At 43.9% G+C, this 16,463-nt stretch overlaps 1 pseudogene across 1 annotated transcript; it reads right to left on the bottom strand.

Annotated features, from left to right (window-relative positions):
* Positions 1–11,399: 11,399 nt before the first annotated feature.
* LOC308262719 (SRSF protein kinase 2-like) lies at positions 11,400–13,997 on the bottom strand (annotated as a pseudogene). Its single transcript has 5 exons — positions 13,752–13,997; positions 13,287–13,505; positions 12,310–13,196; positions 11,724–12,134; positions 11,400–11,664 (listed from the first exon to the last, which is right to left on the bottom strand). The product of its transcript is annotated as an SRSF protein kinase 2-like (transcript).
* Positions 13,998–16,463: the final 2,466 nt, after the last annotated feature.

The raw sequence follows: 16,463 nt of genomic DNA, 5'->3' as shown, positions 1-16,463 counted from the left end.
CTTCAATGTCAGATTCCTGCTGTCAGGTTTTTTTTTTCTAAATTAGAAACTATGCGTTCATTTTTAGAATGATTATCTTCAAGAAGCGAGATTCCATTCTCCATGTGGTCTAATCTGTTGTTTATACTTTGAATTGAGGCCTTTACTTCATTAATTGCATCCTTTATCTCTTTTTGACTCTCTCTAAATTCTTTTCGAAAGTCCTCTATTATTTCTAAAGTTATTTTCCTAATTTGATCTTCTAGAGATCTTTGGGTTTCTGTGTTATCAGATTCTGATGTTGTGGTGTTGTTGGCATTCACTGCTCCATTGTTATTTCTCTTTCCCATGATTTTGGAAGTTTGTGCCTTGTCTGGGTTCTTCCCTGAGTCACTACGAGTTCACTTAAGATGCTCTGGATCTCTAGTCTATGGTATCTCAGTCACCACTACTCCTTTACTGTGTTGTATCACAAAGTCTCAGACCCAGGGAGTCAATCAAGGCTGCTTAGACCGTGGGGGGTGCCAAGTTGGGCGTTCTCCAGTGGGGAGTTGTGACTATGGTATGATATCTCTGCCACTGCCACTCCCCCACTGGGCTGCACTGCTAAAATCTCCGACCCAGGGAGACTATATGCGCAAGTCCCTGGGAGTGCAGTACTGGGATTTCTCCTCTAGGGGCCGCAATTTGACTCACGGTTGTTGAGTGCGCTGATGGAGCTGTAGTGAACTCGGTGGATTCGCTGCTGCCGCCACTGGCAATATGGCACCACTGCCACGCCCTCGGCCGTGATGCGGCGTATTTCTTCTCTGGTTTTGAACTCTGCTCTGAGTCCTTGCCAGTTGTGCTGTGCCCAGCCCTTGGGAGCTTTAGATGTTCCCTGCACCAACAAAACTGCTGACTGCCGCCCAGCTGTTCAGCACCTTCTCACCTCGGCTCGCTGTCCACCCCTCCTCTCAGGCGCCTGGTGGCTGGTTGAGTGGGTTGGTCTAGGGCCATCCGGTGAACTCGCCGCTGCCGCCAGCAGTAAGACGCTGCTTCTGCATCCTAGGCCGCGAGGCCAGAGTACCTCCTCTCTGGATTTGAGCTCTGTTTTGAGTCTCCCTCCTCTCTGGAGCCTGGTGCTGCTAGGGGAGATACAGGCCGCGCCGCTCCGGCCGCTCTGCGCCGTGGCTCTGGCTGCTCCGCACCACGGTTCTGGCCGCTCCGGCTGCTCCGGCCGCTCTGCACCGTGGCTCTGGCTGCTCTGCACCGTGGGTCTGGCCACTCCGGCCGCTCCGGCCGTTCCGCGACGCGGCTCTGGCTGCTCCGGCTGTTCTGGCCACTCCGCTCCGGCTGCTCCGGCCGCTCAATTCCGCGGCTCCGGCCACTCCGCGCCGCCGCTCCAGCCAATCCGCGCTGCAGCTCTGACTGCTCCGGCTGTTCTGGCCGCTCCGCTCGGCTGCTCTGGCTGCTCTGCTCAGCTGCTCGGAACCGCAACTCCAGCTGCTCTGTACCGCGGGTCTGGCCACTCGGGCCGCTCCGGCCGTTCCGCGCCTCGGCTCTGGCTGCTCCGGCCGCTCCGCCCTGCGCGGGCACGGCACTTCGGGCTGGTTTTTTTCCGGTGTCTTGTTTTTCCAGCCCTTTTTCTCTGTCCCTTGTATTTACCGTTTTTATTTCTTTGCTGTGGTGTTTTCTGGCTCTGAAAGGCGCTGGTTTTGAGGTAGTAGAGTTGAATTGTTAGCGGGACTTGTAAGTGCCGCTTTCCTCCGTCGCCATCTTCCCGGAAGTCAAAAATCTTCTTAGTATATCTTTAGAGCTCCCTAAATGTTATGCTTTCCAGCTATGGTAACATCATGCACAACCTAAAGTTCTCTAAGTCTCTGTCTTATGTGTAAAATGGAGATGATAGTAATGACCTTTATCATTAAGTGATTATTAAAATTAAATATTACTGATAGTGATAATGTAAGAGCTCAGCACAATATTTAATTTAAATAATAGCATTAAATGCCTTCATGTATTTTCTAAGTATAATTGTTATATTTCAGTAAGTCTTCTTTTTTAGAAGACTATATAAATATAAAAGTATTGTTTTACTGCCAATACATCACAATTGGAGAACTCTAATTGTGGTATACTGCAAAAGTGCCTGTAATAATTCCCTTCCTATATCCCTGATTTTAGAAATTGCCTCTCACAACTCGGCTAAACCATGCCACGTGCTTGGTCAATGGGACAACAGCAAACGTAGCACAGGCTGAGGCTTGGAGAGTTCCCATGCACGGGGCTTACCCACCCCTGCTGCTCTTGGGTACATTGTGATTACCACCCTGAGGATCAGCCCAGTCTGACCCAGTCATCACCACTGTCCCCGCCAACAGGCGGCCAACTACCAGCTCCTCACTGACTGCAGACATGTGATGGGCCTGGTCAGCACAGTCAGGAACAGAAACCCAGCCAGCAGGGCTCAACCCAAATTGCTGGCTCACAGAAAAATTAATACGATGGTTGTGAATTTAAGCCACTTAATTTTGGAGGGTTCATTACACAGCAAACACTAATTGATATAGTCCTCATAGACCACATTAGTAAGGATTTAAGAATATTAATTTAGAATGCAGCTACTATTCTAAATTTACATTTTTATGTAAAAATGTGGTTTCACTAATAAATTTTAATCAATAATATTACATAATGATACTTAAGTCCTATTGGGTTTTATACTCAAGAGGTAAACATTGGACACTGCTATGATATGTGAAGATAAAAACTTCTCCATAGAACAAAAGTAGATAAGCTATCTTCTGTACTGACCCCAAACTAGTGAATGTGGGCACCATTCTGTGCTGTGTTTATAGACTCTGAGGCGGGAGTCCATGCATATCATACATGTTACAAGCTTTGGCCACAAATTGGAGGTATACCTGGAATATTTGTACCCATAAAAGGTATTCATTATTTATTTGGCATTCCCCATCTCTCTACAGAGCTCAGAGCAAAGGCTTATTTTTCACTCACTGACAACTTCTTAAACAGTTTTAGTTCAAGTTGTGAAGCTGTCATGGAAATATAATACTGCAAAGTTGTCCTTCTTGAAAAGATAGACTTTTTAAGAGTGCAGCCAAGGGTGTTAGGAAGCACCCTGGCTTTCCCTCCCGTTCCCCATCAATCTGCTTCACTAGGACAGCTAAGCAGTCACTACAGAAAGCAGTGGCTAGCACCAACAAATTTTCATTTGGGAAGAAGGCTCAGAATAGAGCACACTGACTTCTGTTTTCTCAGGACACATTGCTGGGGGGGAGGGGTGTCTGCAAACTCAGTGGAGCCCCAGCGCCAAGGCAAGGAGATAAGTGCTCGAGTCAAGAGAAGAAACACCAAGTCGGACCTGTTAACTTTGAAGCAGTGTCTGTTCAAACCATCCAGTGCAGTGTTCTATTACCTTCAGTTACTATTTCTGCTATCTTTATTATTATTATTAGCATTATTAGCATTTGAATAAAAGATGTCCTTGTGGTAGATTGTTTTTAAAAGGACCCATAGTAATCCCCTTTATATCTACACCATTGGGACACTCCCTCTTCCAAAGACTTTGGGTTTAACCTTGGGACTTCCTTGGTTGATGGGAAAATAGCAAGTTTGACAGGATCTGAGACTTAAAAAATATTCATACATTTGAGGCTTGCCCTGGAACTTCTCTTATCATGTTCTCCATAGTTCCAAATAATCCCTTTAATAATTTATCTTATTAAGAGTTGTTTTTTTGGGGGGGTTGTTTGATTTGGGAGAAGTTTTATTAGTGATGGTTGTGGTGGTGGTAGTACTAGAGATAGAACCCAAAGGGATTCTACCTCTGATCTACATTAGAAGCCACCCCCTTTTTTCTTTTCTTTTCTTGTTTTTTTTTGTTTTGTTTTGTTTTGTTTTTTTTTGAAACAGGTTTCACTAAGATGCTGAGAGTCTTGATAAATTGATGAGGCTGGCCTGGAACCTGCAATCTTCCAATTCTCATCTCCCAAGTACTGAGGTTAAAGTTGTGGGCCATCAATCTGGCTTTTATTAAGTATTTATTATGTGCCAGGTAGTATACTAGCACTTCACCTAAAATAGCACATTCACTTTAGCCTTATACTAACTCTAAGGTAGGTAACATCTTCATTGCACAAATCTAGCAACTGAAGCTTAAAGAGGTAAAATAAATTGCCCCAGATTATACTGTAACTAGGTTATGGAGCCAGTTTGGGAGCCCAGACCTTCACAGTTGCAATAACAATGTCCTTATCCACCATGCATCTAGCCTTCCAGCATTCAATTGCATTTCATCTGTGTGTGCAACATGGTAAAGCCCTGGTCTTGGAAACGAAACCTCATATGGGCGTCTTTAGCACAGTGATCTGCAACAGCTTTCTTACCTTCTGTAGCTCTTGGTTACCTCAGTAACATGATTTGCACTCAAAGGTTCAAAGAGATAAGGATAACTTATTTGAAATAATATCATCTGAGTAGGCTTTAGAAAGTTGATCATTTACGAAGGAGAGGTGTGAGTGCAGGGGAAACACAGAGCATGGTTGAAAGACCCTGAGCTGGTAGTAGAAGACTATTACCCCCTCTAGAATGAAGGGAAAGGGAGAGAGATTAAGAGATCCTAAGAAGAAAGGCGTCATGAGAAATCTGTGACTTCAGGACAGGGTCTCAGTCATAACTAGGCAAAGCACAATGAAGGGCCAGGGAATGGTTAGCTCCCAAACCTCTCTCCTCTCTCTCTGATCTCCCACACGGGGGGCAGATCCACAGAAAACACAGAGGAAAGAAACCTGCTGAGGGAGGTCATGTGGGCCCAGCCCCTGGAACAGAGAGAGAGCAAGTGCGGAAGGGCTGAGACAGGAGCGGACGGAAGATGACAGGCCACATGCAGAAATGATCACGTCTCCTTATAGAGTACTAATGATGATTAAACAAACTAAATCTAGAAATTATTTACTCAATAAATATCAGATTATATTATTATTATTAGTGTGTGTGCATGTGTGCATGCATGTGTGTAGTGTGTGTGTGTGTGTGTGTGTGTGTGTGTGTGTGTGTGTGTGTGTGATGCTGGGGACTGAACCTGGGGCATTCTATTTCTGAGCTATACTCTCAGACTGATTTAATTTTTTATTTTGAAGCAAGTTCTCATTAAGTTGCTGAGAGCCTCACTACATTGCTAAACCTGGCCTCAAACCTGTGATCATCCTGTCTCAACCTTCCGAGTACTGGGACTACAGGCTTGAGCCATCACACCCAGCTTAGATGTTCTTGTTTTAGCTGATTTCCCCTGTGTTTAGGCGCAGAGCGCATGGGCCCCCCCAAAGGGGACAGTTCAGGCAGCTCCCCTGAGGTAGGCAACAGCGAGGTCCTGCAGGACCTCAGTGTACATGAAGCTGAGGTTCAAGTGTAGCTAGAAAAGTCTGGCAAACCAGGCAACCCAGAGGACTGGCTATGGCTTTTGTTGGTGTTTGAAGTGGCTCTTAGGATCTTGCTGACAATCACACGCTCTCTTGGGGAAGCAGCGGGCCCAGCAGATTTAATAAGTAACCAGGCCTCAGCTGTCAGGGGAAGGTGTGGACAAGCACCGCAGCATGGTGTTTACAGTAACAGTTTATCTGCTGGCCCAGCCTTCCAGAACTTTGGACTTATTCCCATCACTGTGAAGCTGGGAAAGCTGTTAAGGAAAAGAGCTAAAACTTCACAGGTGCTGAAGGCTAGATATAACTGCGAGTAAGGAGAGGCACTCATCTGCGTTTGACAGCGGTGGGGGGCCTAGGAGGCTTCTGGAGTCTGGGGGAGCAGAGCCACACCCGCTTGCTTCTCCCGCAGGAGGAAGAAGCGAAGGGATTGGCAGCTGTGGATTCCACCGCCCATCATGGCAGCGCTGAGAAACATATTGCAAAGCAGAGAGGAAGGGCAGATGTGTCTGTGAGTTCCTGCTGATCCTCGGAGAAACTCTGAGGAACACTTGAGAACTGTGGGCTACCCTGAGAGTCTGGGGAGAGAAACCAGAGGAACAGTGCACATGACCACGGTAACACAGTATCAAAGGGCTGATTGCTCTCAAGTCTAACTGCCCGGGAAGGGCCAAGGGAATCTGAAGAAAACAATCCTAAGTGCTGTTAGGGCTTAGGAAAGGTTTTTCAATGGAGGTGGCTTTAAGCTGGGCACAAAAGAACTATGGGTTGACAGTAAAGGCACGAGAAGTTTGGGAACCAGAATAAAGAGTCTTCGGGTAGAAGAGACAGTCTGACAAGTGTGCAGAACTACATGGGGTGGCTTTGAAGAAGAGCAAGCTATCTAGTTTGCTTGGCAGGGGTCCTAGAAAACTAGCCTGGGGAGTGTGATGTTCATTCCATAAGGAACTGGACATGTTGGAGGGAGAAAATTACTGAAGAGGAGCTATGAGCTGGATGAATATATATACCAAACTGAAACAAGAAGTAACCGAAGCAAGAAAATCTCTTGGGGTTTACTTTAACAGCTTGCTAAGAGGAAATAAATGCAATGGTGTTAACTTTAGGTGCCAAATGTTATCATTGTGCCAGGTGTGGTGGTGCACACCTATTATCCCCATATTTGGGAGGCTATGACAGGAGGACTGGAGGTTTAAGACCTCCTCAGCAACTTAGTAAGATCCTGTTTCAAAATAAAATATGGCTGGGGATGTGGCTCTACTACCACTACTACTACTACTACTACTACTAATAATAATAATAATAATACCATAATCATAGCGATCATCTACTTAGTGCTGGGCTCAATGAAACTTATGCTACCTTATATAGACTTATCAATAACTCCATGGACTAGATATTTTTATTTCCACTTTATAAATAAAGACAGTAAATATCAAGAGAGATGTGGCCACAGCTCCACACACCTGTGGAGTTAAGTTTTGAACCCAAATTATGCTCTTCAACCACGGTAGGACTAAAATTCTGCTGAAAACGAATTAGGGGAAAGAAAACTTCACAGAAGTAATTGCCTCAAAAGAGAGTATGAACTTGGACAAAAAAAAATTTATTTAATGTGCCAGAAGTAGTTTGAAAATTATCCCTTCAAACAGTCCTCATTACTGGAAGCTGTTAAGAACAGCTCAGGAAAGCAAATGACAACCAAAACCCCATGAGAATTAGCACAAGAAAGCTAATAGGCAAATAAACATGCTTGAAAGAGACAGCTGAATTCTGCCCCAAGAAGGGGAGGTGCCAGGATGACAGCGCTCCTGAGCTAGCTCTCCAGAGGCCAGGGCGCACAGCGGGGCTCTTCTCTGGAGGGCTCTTCACTGGGAAGAGGGGTCTTGGGGGAGGGGGCTCTTCTCTGGCTGCAGTAATCGTGTGCAGTTAGTTTCCTTGAGTGATGACTGATAAGTAAAATAAAAAATTAATGTGAGTAAAATAAAAATAATGTGAGTACGGCGGAGTGTGAAAAACACGAGAGAGGTCAGGTACACATGGCGTGTAAAGTTTTAATGGCACGGCTCTCCCGGGGATCAGGGCGAGGCACCATGGGGCCCGCGCGCCTGTCCGAAGCTTGAGGACACGGGCTCTCCTTTTCAAGGTATGCATCTCGCGAGATGGGGGTTTACTCGCGGGAACGCCCAATTCTCGCGGGGGGGGGGTGGTTTCAGCCCCTCCCTTGCCCTGCAGAGGTCATGTGACACAAAGTCACATGAGTGCAGGACCCAACTTATCAATGACACAAAGAAACAAATGAATGACTGATCTTTGAAGAAGTAAAGAGCAAAAATGAATGCTACAAAGTCTCACACCCAGAATGCACACTCACACAATTCCTGCTGATCTGATTTAAATCATACAGGGATCTGTTGTCGGTGACTTCCCTGTGCCACATCCCACTACACCTCCCAGAAGCTCTGACACTGATCTCTGGGTCCTTGAATTTTAGGCAGACTATGTCTTCTAACCACAATTTTTTTCTTATCTGCTAATACCCTCACTCACACCAGTGAACAACACACTGCGTCCATAGAACCAGTTCACATCAAAGTAGTTTATCTACTAGCCACTGCACAGCCACAAAGGTTATTTGGGTTTTTTATTTGTTTTTATTTTTATTTTTTTGTGGTACTGGGGGTGGAACCCAGAGGCTTTCTACCTCTGGGATATACTCCCAGACCCATTTTATATTTTATTTGGAAACAGGGTCTCACTAAGTAGCTGAGGCTGGCTTCGAACCTGCACGATCCTCCTGTCTCAGCTTCCCAAGCGCGGGGATTACAAGTGTGCGCCACCTGTTTGTTTGTTTTGGTGCTGGGGATTGAACCCAAAGGTATTCTGCCTCCAAAGCTACACCCCTAACCCCTTTTTATATTTTGAAACAGGGTCTCTCTAGATCGCCGAGCCTGGTCTCAGACCTATAATCCTCTTGTCTCAGCCTCCCAAATACTAATGTATGCCACCATGCCTGGCAGTCACAGAGGTTATGAATTTTTCAATAACTAGATATGTGTGAGTAAAATGTGTTGACTTTACTCGTGAAAGGAAAAAGTATGAAATGTAGCACTGGATCACATTGTCAATTTTGCTTATTATTGAATTTAATGGTTTTGTATTGTTAAATTTGTGGATCTCTTGATAGATAGAGAAATAAAACCAGCTAATAAATGTAGAGAGATCAGATCACTCTTTTATAACCCTACTTTATAACCAATTAAGACAAGAATCATCAGGCATGATAAAATCTTGAGGTCAACGATGATAGAGATAAACTTGTTTTTTTCTTCCACAGTGCCAAAATACTATGCTACACACACCCATTACTTAATGATTTCAAAAAGGGACAACCTAAAATGAGCCCCCCAGCAATGCAATATGAAGTGCATAGTGTCACTGAGATGCAGTTTTCCGGAAAGGTTGAAACTGAACTGAGCACAGAATCAAGACCTGACCATCAGTTTATAAGTAATAAAGAAGATGGAGAAGCAGACTAATCACCACCATCCAGGATTACATCTACAATGGAAACATTCTACAAGACTTGAAAAAGTCAGTGTCATAAAAAGGAGAAAGGTCTACATTAAAAAGACAAAAAGGAGAGCATAAAAAGGTGGCACATACCTGTAGTCCTAGTACTTGAGAGACTTGAGACAAGAGTATCACAGGTTCAAAGCCAGCCTCAGCAACTTAGCAAGGCTCTCAGAAACTAAGTGATACCTTGTTTCAAAATAAACATTCTCATCCTATCCTCTTCTCTTCTCTCTCTCTCTCTCTCTCTCTCTCTCTCTCTCTCTCTCTCTCTCTCTCACACACACACACACACACACACACACACACAGGATTGTGCCAAATGCCAAATGCAACCCCAAAATATTATTGATCCTGATTTGAAAAATCAGCCACAAAATGGACTGAGTTTTGGAAGATATCAGAGAATTTGTGTTAATTTTCTTCAGTATGACAGTATGACTAAGGATTATGATTGTGTAGGAGATCCATACTGAGAACTTAAAGATGATTCATTGCAATAGCTGTAAACTTTGAAATGTTTCAGCCAAAATAAAAGAGAAAATTTATATATTTACCTATAAAGATAGAGAAATGTCATGTAAATATGACAAAAAGTGACTGTTGAATCTAGGTGAAGGACATAAAATGTAAGCTAAACTATTTTATCAGTATCTTTGAGAGTTAAAACTTTAATAATAAAATGATGGAAAAAACTTTCCCTGCCTAAAGAAGCCTCACAAAAAAAAAAGAAATTAACATTGATTAAAATGTTTTTATCTTGGGCAGGTTTGTAGCCAGCCTCAGCAGCTTAGTGAAAATAAAAGAATAAAATAGGGCTGAGGGTGGAGCTCAGAGGTAGAATGCTGCCGGGTTCCATCTTCAGTACCACAAAAAAGAAAAAGGGTATCTATCATAAGATGGGGGTATATGTTCATATGTTTTACAAAATGTGAGATTGAACTGATAAACCAAAAGGCACTTATAGCCTAAGAGTTGCTTTTTCTTTCTGGAAAAAAAAAACACTTTAATTTTTAAGACAACTGCAAGCACCTCAAACAATGGATTATTGTTACACCTGTTAGCTTTTCACAACTTAGTTGTTGCAAAGGCATATATATAAATGTTAATTGATGAAGTCAAGAAAAACAAGGTACCTTAACAAATGTAAAATTTAAAATAAAAAGACATTTAATCCACTGACATCTACAAGAGGATCAATATACCTCTATATAATACATTCTAAAATTGTATTGCCTACTTATGGTTTGTGTCCTGGAGTCTACAATTAATTTTAAGGAAATGAATAAACTGTGCAACCTGCAAAGAGAAAATCATTTTCTCATTCATGGAAAGACAATGAAAAAGCTAGTTAATTTGTTGTAGCCACACACATAAAGCTGCCTAAGGAATGCACGTGATCACTGTTACTTTTGAGCTGTGAGAACTATTCTGCTCACTGCACTGCAAATTGTATAGACCATACCTTGTGTTTTAGAGAAATACAATCATGCTTTTCCAAATATATATATTTCCATTCCACACACTGAACATGTTTCTCCTGTCCAATTTAAACTATGTAACTTACAGTGGTTGGAGGAGCCAACACTACACGGTCCTGGGCCATCACATTTTCAAAGAGAAATCACTTTTTCTTTAAAAGTACTTTTAAAAATATGCAAAAATACAAATGGAATTGCCAAATTATAATGTATATTTTAGAATGAGAAGCATGTCTGTTCTTCTCTTAAAGTGCCACATAGGGAGTGACATCTTGTAACCGTGAGCCACTTCATTTTAAAATCCAATACAAATGGGCTGTTAGGGAATGAAGAGTTTGAAAGACTTCTTGGAGCAGTGAAAGTCTGCTACATGCAACTTAGGCTGCAAAGCACTCAGGACTTGGTAGCTTTTCTGGAAATCTCAGTCCCCATCCCATACTTAATGGAAATTAACATTTACAAGGGTGTATTTACATACACTATAATACAGGAATGATGCCCCTTTGCCAGAAGGTAAAATTGTACATTTCCTTGCTATTTCTTGGTTCCAATTTGATAATTTCTTAAGATTGCAAATTATATAGTACTCAGCTAAAATATTTCTTCATAAATAGTTACTAAAACTGCCAAAACACAAAAGGGAAAGTATTTTTCTTTAAAAAAAAATGACATTTGAATGTCACACAACACAAGAAACAAAGATTAGAGACATGTGATTGTTTCTAGAAGAAAATGGTCAGTAAACTATTTAGCTGAAGACAAAGACTACCCTTCCCCAGGATCATAGTGTGCAAAAAGCAAAATGTCAAACAGCAGTACCTCAAAGCAAAATAAAGGTCTGAGGGTGAAGCCAGCTCACTTGTAATCCTGTTAAAGAATGAGAGTCACCGTTTAGGTGCAATGTACTCGAAAACATTTGCTACCTCACAATCTGTAGACTTTGCTAAGAATTCAACCAAGGCTGCCGAAGAATTCACCCGTGGAGGTTCTCTTTACTGGAACCATTTCTAACATTGGGATCAGGAAATCTGTAAACTGTGCCGCGTCTTCATGGGGCCGGCCATATTTTTCCACAAGGATATCAAAGAGGCTCCGGGGCTTCGGCTTGGTGATGTGCCGTAGTTCTTTTCTGGTGAAAAACTCCTTGGAATATTTCTCCAACATAGCGTATTTTCGAGGGACTTTCTCCAGTAGTTCAATGATCAATGCTATGTGATCTCTGCAATTGAAAAATATTTTCCAGATAGAGCAAAATGCCTTGGGATACTGCCTAGTAGCTCTATGATGTGGGTTCTGTGGTCTTCATCTCTGGAATAGTCTTCTCCGGAATGCGGTTCAAATAATCTCCTTTTGCCAGCTCAAATGCCATGCACGCTGTACTCCAAATGTCTGCAGGTGTGCTCTAGCCTGCTCCTATTAAAACCTCTATGTATCTATACTGACGTGTCTGGATGTCTTCTGTGAAGCGTTTATACACCCAACAAGCATTTTCCAGGTGAGCAATTTTTACTCTAATTTTATCTGCATTCCATGGATCCAGGGGGCTCACCAACAAGTCGGCCGCCTGGGTTTTTGTTTTTGGAAAATCCCCAGTACTGGAGGCTGAAGCTGTTCTGCTTCTGTCGTGGGATGGACCGCTTTCCTCTTGCTCTGTAAGTGGTGATCCCTCAGAAAGCACTGAGCCAGTCTAGGGCCGTACCACCCTGAATGCGCCCGATCTCATCTGATCTTAGAAGCTAAGCAGGGTCAGGCCTGGTTAGTACTTGGATGGGAGACCGCCTGGGAATGCTGGGTGCTGTAGGCTTTAAAAAAAAAAAAAAAGAAAGAAAAAGAAATGAAAAGAAAGAAAGCACTGAGCCGCAGGCCACAGGTTCTAAGGGCCTAGAGAACAATGAAAGGGAAAACTCTGGAAACTGTGCCCCTGGAATCTGAAGTTGTCCATTTGGCAATTCACCATTGAATTGTTCATAGGAGGTGCTGTATGTGTAATCCCTTTCTGCACTGGGCTCATCAAAGTTATATTCTTCAGGATTTGGGCAGTCATCATCATCCTCCTCATCCTCTAGCTGCTGTTCCAGTAGGAATGGGCCATTCTCGATATGTCCATTGGTTTGGGGTTACACTATCCCTGTAGGATCCCTGTTCAACATCATCTTCATCTTTCTCAACATTTTCTTTCTCAGCATCTTCTTTTTCTTCCTGGCTCTCAGCTTCACCATTATCCTTTGCAGTCTCTTCCTCAGCTGCTTCCTCTAATCCCACTGCTTTTAGCTTTGACTCTGGACAGTACTTGTCATCTTGTTCATTGGAAAGTACAACAGAGGTAATGTTTTCTCTATTATTTTCCTTTCAGCTTCTTGCTCCAATTCCTCTATCTCCTGTAGGCGTTTTCCCAATAATTCAGCCTGCCTCTTCTGTTTCTTTTTGAGCTTTTTCTTCCTGTTTTTAGATACTTTTCCTATAGGTTTTTGCTGTGGAGCCATACTTACTGCAGACCCTGAAGGAGGAGGACCACCTGCTCTCTGCCACTCAGTGGCTTCGGCTGCCATTCTTCTCACACAGGTATCATCCACATACATCAGGATGTTTTCCAGCTTTATGTCAGTATGTAGATAATCTAACACTTGAAGGACCTGTCGAATGATACTCTTAACACAATGTACTGGGAGGCCTCGACAGCTGGACTTAAGGATCCACTTGAGGAGATGGTAGCCAAGCACTTCCAAGACCATGCACACATCTGGAACACGGTTAAGGATAGCTTGTGGACACATTTCCCAATGTGAGACAGTTACTGGCAGAAAGATCATCCTCAGCAGTAGCAATTAACTGAAAGGCTCAGCTGCATTATTCTGAAATTTTGAATTAATCAACGAGCTGGACCACCATGTCTTTGTTTGGGTCACCATGATCACGTTCTCAAACACATTTGAGCAATTTAATTTCATCCAAGGCTGTTTCTGTATAATACTGGGCACTTTTACAACTTTCATTGCAACAAAAGTTTTCCCCTGCAGATCCCAGCACGGCCAGACCATAGGGGAGTGCCCTGTCCTAGCTTTCTTTTTGTTTGTTTGTTTGTTGTTGTTGTTGTTGTTGTTGTTGTTGTTGTTGTTGCGGGTCTGGGGATGGAACCCAGGAGCATTCTACCTCCGAGCTCCAGCTCCAGCCCTAACGTTCTATTCTTTACTTTGAAGCAGGGTCTCACTGAGCTGCAAAGGTCCTAAGTAGCTGACACTGTCTGCAAACCGCAATCCTCCTGTCTCAGCCTCCCGAGTGCTGGGATGACAAGCACACGACACCACGCCCGGCTCCCATCCTAGGTTTGTAATGACGTGATACCGACCACAGTGTTCACTGAACGATAGCCACCTTTGCATAACCCGCAGGGCCCTCCCGATCCTCACCCTCTGACCCCAGGATCTCCTCCTCCGGCTCTGGGCGAGGGGTCTGGCAGTGGTGGCGGTGGTGGAGGTGGAAAACCACTTTGTTGAGGCTCCAGCCTTTCTGAAGAGGGCGACTTCTCAGAGTTAACTGACATCAGTGGCTCAGTCTTCTGCTTGATCTTTTCCCCCAATGTTTCTCTCTTTTCAGCCTTCGCTTTTAGGCCTCAATGGCCAGCACTTTGCAGGAGCCCATCTGGAGCGGCTGGGGACTTCGCACCGGAGGCAGCAGGGCTGACCCCAGCCGGGCTGCAGCCTCCTCTTGCTCCACCCGCCGCCCGCAGGATCACCTAAGAGCTTCTTAAAAGGAACCTGGTCTAAACTGTTGACCATGCAACACTTTTCCTAACCAAGTCAAACCCAAACCTGTTACATATGTGCCCCCCAATTTCCATGGCATTAACTACTATCATACCTACTACACAAATGTTTTGCACGTGGTAGGCGCTATGAGAAGCTCTGCAGGAGCCTCATCTCACCTGCACCTCGTGACACTTCCATGATTCGATATTCTTGCTATGTCCATTTGATGGATAAGGAAAACGAGGAGTTAAGTGGAATTAAGTTGCCTACCGTAACAGAGGTAGTCCACGATGGAGCCAGGATAGAGTTTGGCGTCCATCTGACCCTTCCGCAAGTATGCATTGCTGCTAGAGGATAGGCAAAGCCAAAGGCACCTGACACGGTCACAGACACGTAGAGACTACTACTTGGGATTTTCAGATAAACCAGAGGAGAGCCAGTGGGCAGCAAAAAAGATGAACAGTTTGGAGCTGGAGTGTATTCATCATATTGCTTCATTCACACCTTGAGATGCACCTGCTCTTCCCAGCAGAGACCTGGCCCAGATCTAAAATAGCACGGAGGAAAATGCAATTTAATTTAGAATTCTCTTAAAACATCCCATTGGAGCTGGGTGTGGTGGCGCACGCTTGTAATCCCAGTACTTGGGAGGCTGAGACAGGAGAATCACGTTTCGCAGACAGTCTCGCCTGCTTAGTGAGGCCTTCTGCCACTTAGTGAGACCATGTTTCAAAATAAAGAAAAAATAGGGCTGGGGGTGCAGCTCAGAGGGAGAATGCCCCCTGGGTTCCATCCCCAGTGCTGCAAAAACAAAAGGCATCCCATTGGGTAAACATAGGGAGGGAATGTCTTCAGAAGTGACCAACATTTTATGAACATAGTGGCACAAACCAATAGCCTCATTCTTTGGGAGGAATAGGTATACACAGAGGACACATCAAGTGATGTATACATGGGGATCAGTATCACCTTGAATCTCACTATGATGTATAATAACACTGCACCAATGAAAACATACTTTAAAACATATCATTCCCCTGCTTACATTATTCAGGGATTCCCACAGATTGTAGGGAAACAAAAATCAGTGGCAGTGAACTTAAGTAGAACTTCCAGAAAATATGAAATCTACAGACAAGCTATGGCCAGGAACCTGCCAGAATTTGTTTCTGATGTCATTTATCTTGGCATTGTCCACTCTGAATGTCATATTGTTGGCTACTGGGTTCCTCTACAGCTGGTCACTCAGCCACATACCACTGGGCTCTGGATACTGTTTCAATCACTGCAAGTCACCACTGACTAACTCTTGGTCTTTGCTGTGGTCTCTTCAGGATCCCATCAAGCCTCAGTGGGAGCATGGGCTTTACTGAGCCCAAGTCCCACTCCCTGTCTGCCAGGGAAAAGGGAGAAATTGCATTCATTCCCCTCAGCCTAAACATGTGTGAGTGTATTCATCAGGTACTTCAGAGAAACAGAACCCAAAGAACCATATAATAATATATGTACATAATATTATGCATATGTTACATCTATGAAAGTATTTACTATAAGGAATTGGCTCGTGCAATTACAAAGTCTGAAAAGTCCTGCGCTCCTGTTGGCAAGCTGGAGATCAGAGAGCCGGTGGTACGGTGCCCATGTGAGTCTGCAGGCCTGAGAACCAGGGCAGCCTTCAGCGTAAGCTCCAGTCCCAGGGCCAAAGACTGGCCTCTCAACTCCAGCAGGCAAAGCCTCCTCTCACTCAGCCCTTTGTTTTGATCAGGTCCTCAGTGGTGAAAGATGCCACTCACATTAGGAAGGGCAAACTGCTTTGCTCAGCCTACAATGCAAATGTTCATCTCAAACCAGGCATGATGGCACAAGCTTGTAATTCCAGTACATGGGAGGCTGAGGCAGGAAGATCACAGGTTTGAGGACAGCTTCAGCAATGTAGTAAGACTCTCAGCAACCTAAAGAGACCCTGTTTCAAAACAATAAATAAATAAATAAATAAATAAGGTTTAGGATGTAGCTTGAGGGTAGAATCTCCTGAATTGAGTCCTCAGTACCACAATTAAACAAAAGTTAATCTTAGTCAAACACACACACACACACACACACACACACACACACACACAGAGCGTGTGCGCAATAATGTCTGACCAAATGTCTGTGAAGTGCTTGACCCACTCAAGCTGTCATGAATTTGCCACTGAAATGAAATGGTCTACAGTTATTTTGAAGATTGTTTATCCAAATTTTCTATTCATCCAGACATA

Source organism: Muscardinus avellanarius (assembly GCF_963383645.1).
Source record: "Muscardinus avellanarius genome assembly, chromosome: 4".
Classification (NCBI taxonomy): Eukaryota; Metazoa; Chordata; class Mammalia; order Rodentia; family Gliridae; genus Muscardinus; species Muscardinus avellanarius.
This window is presented reverse-complemented; position numbering and strand designations above follow the sequence as displayed.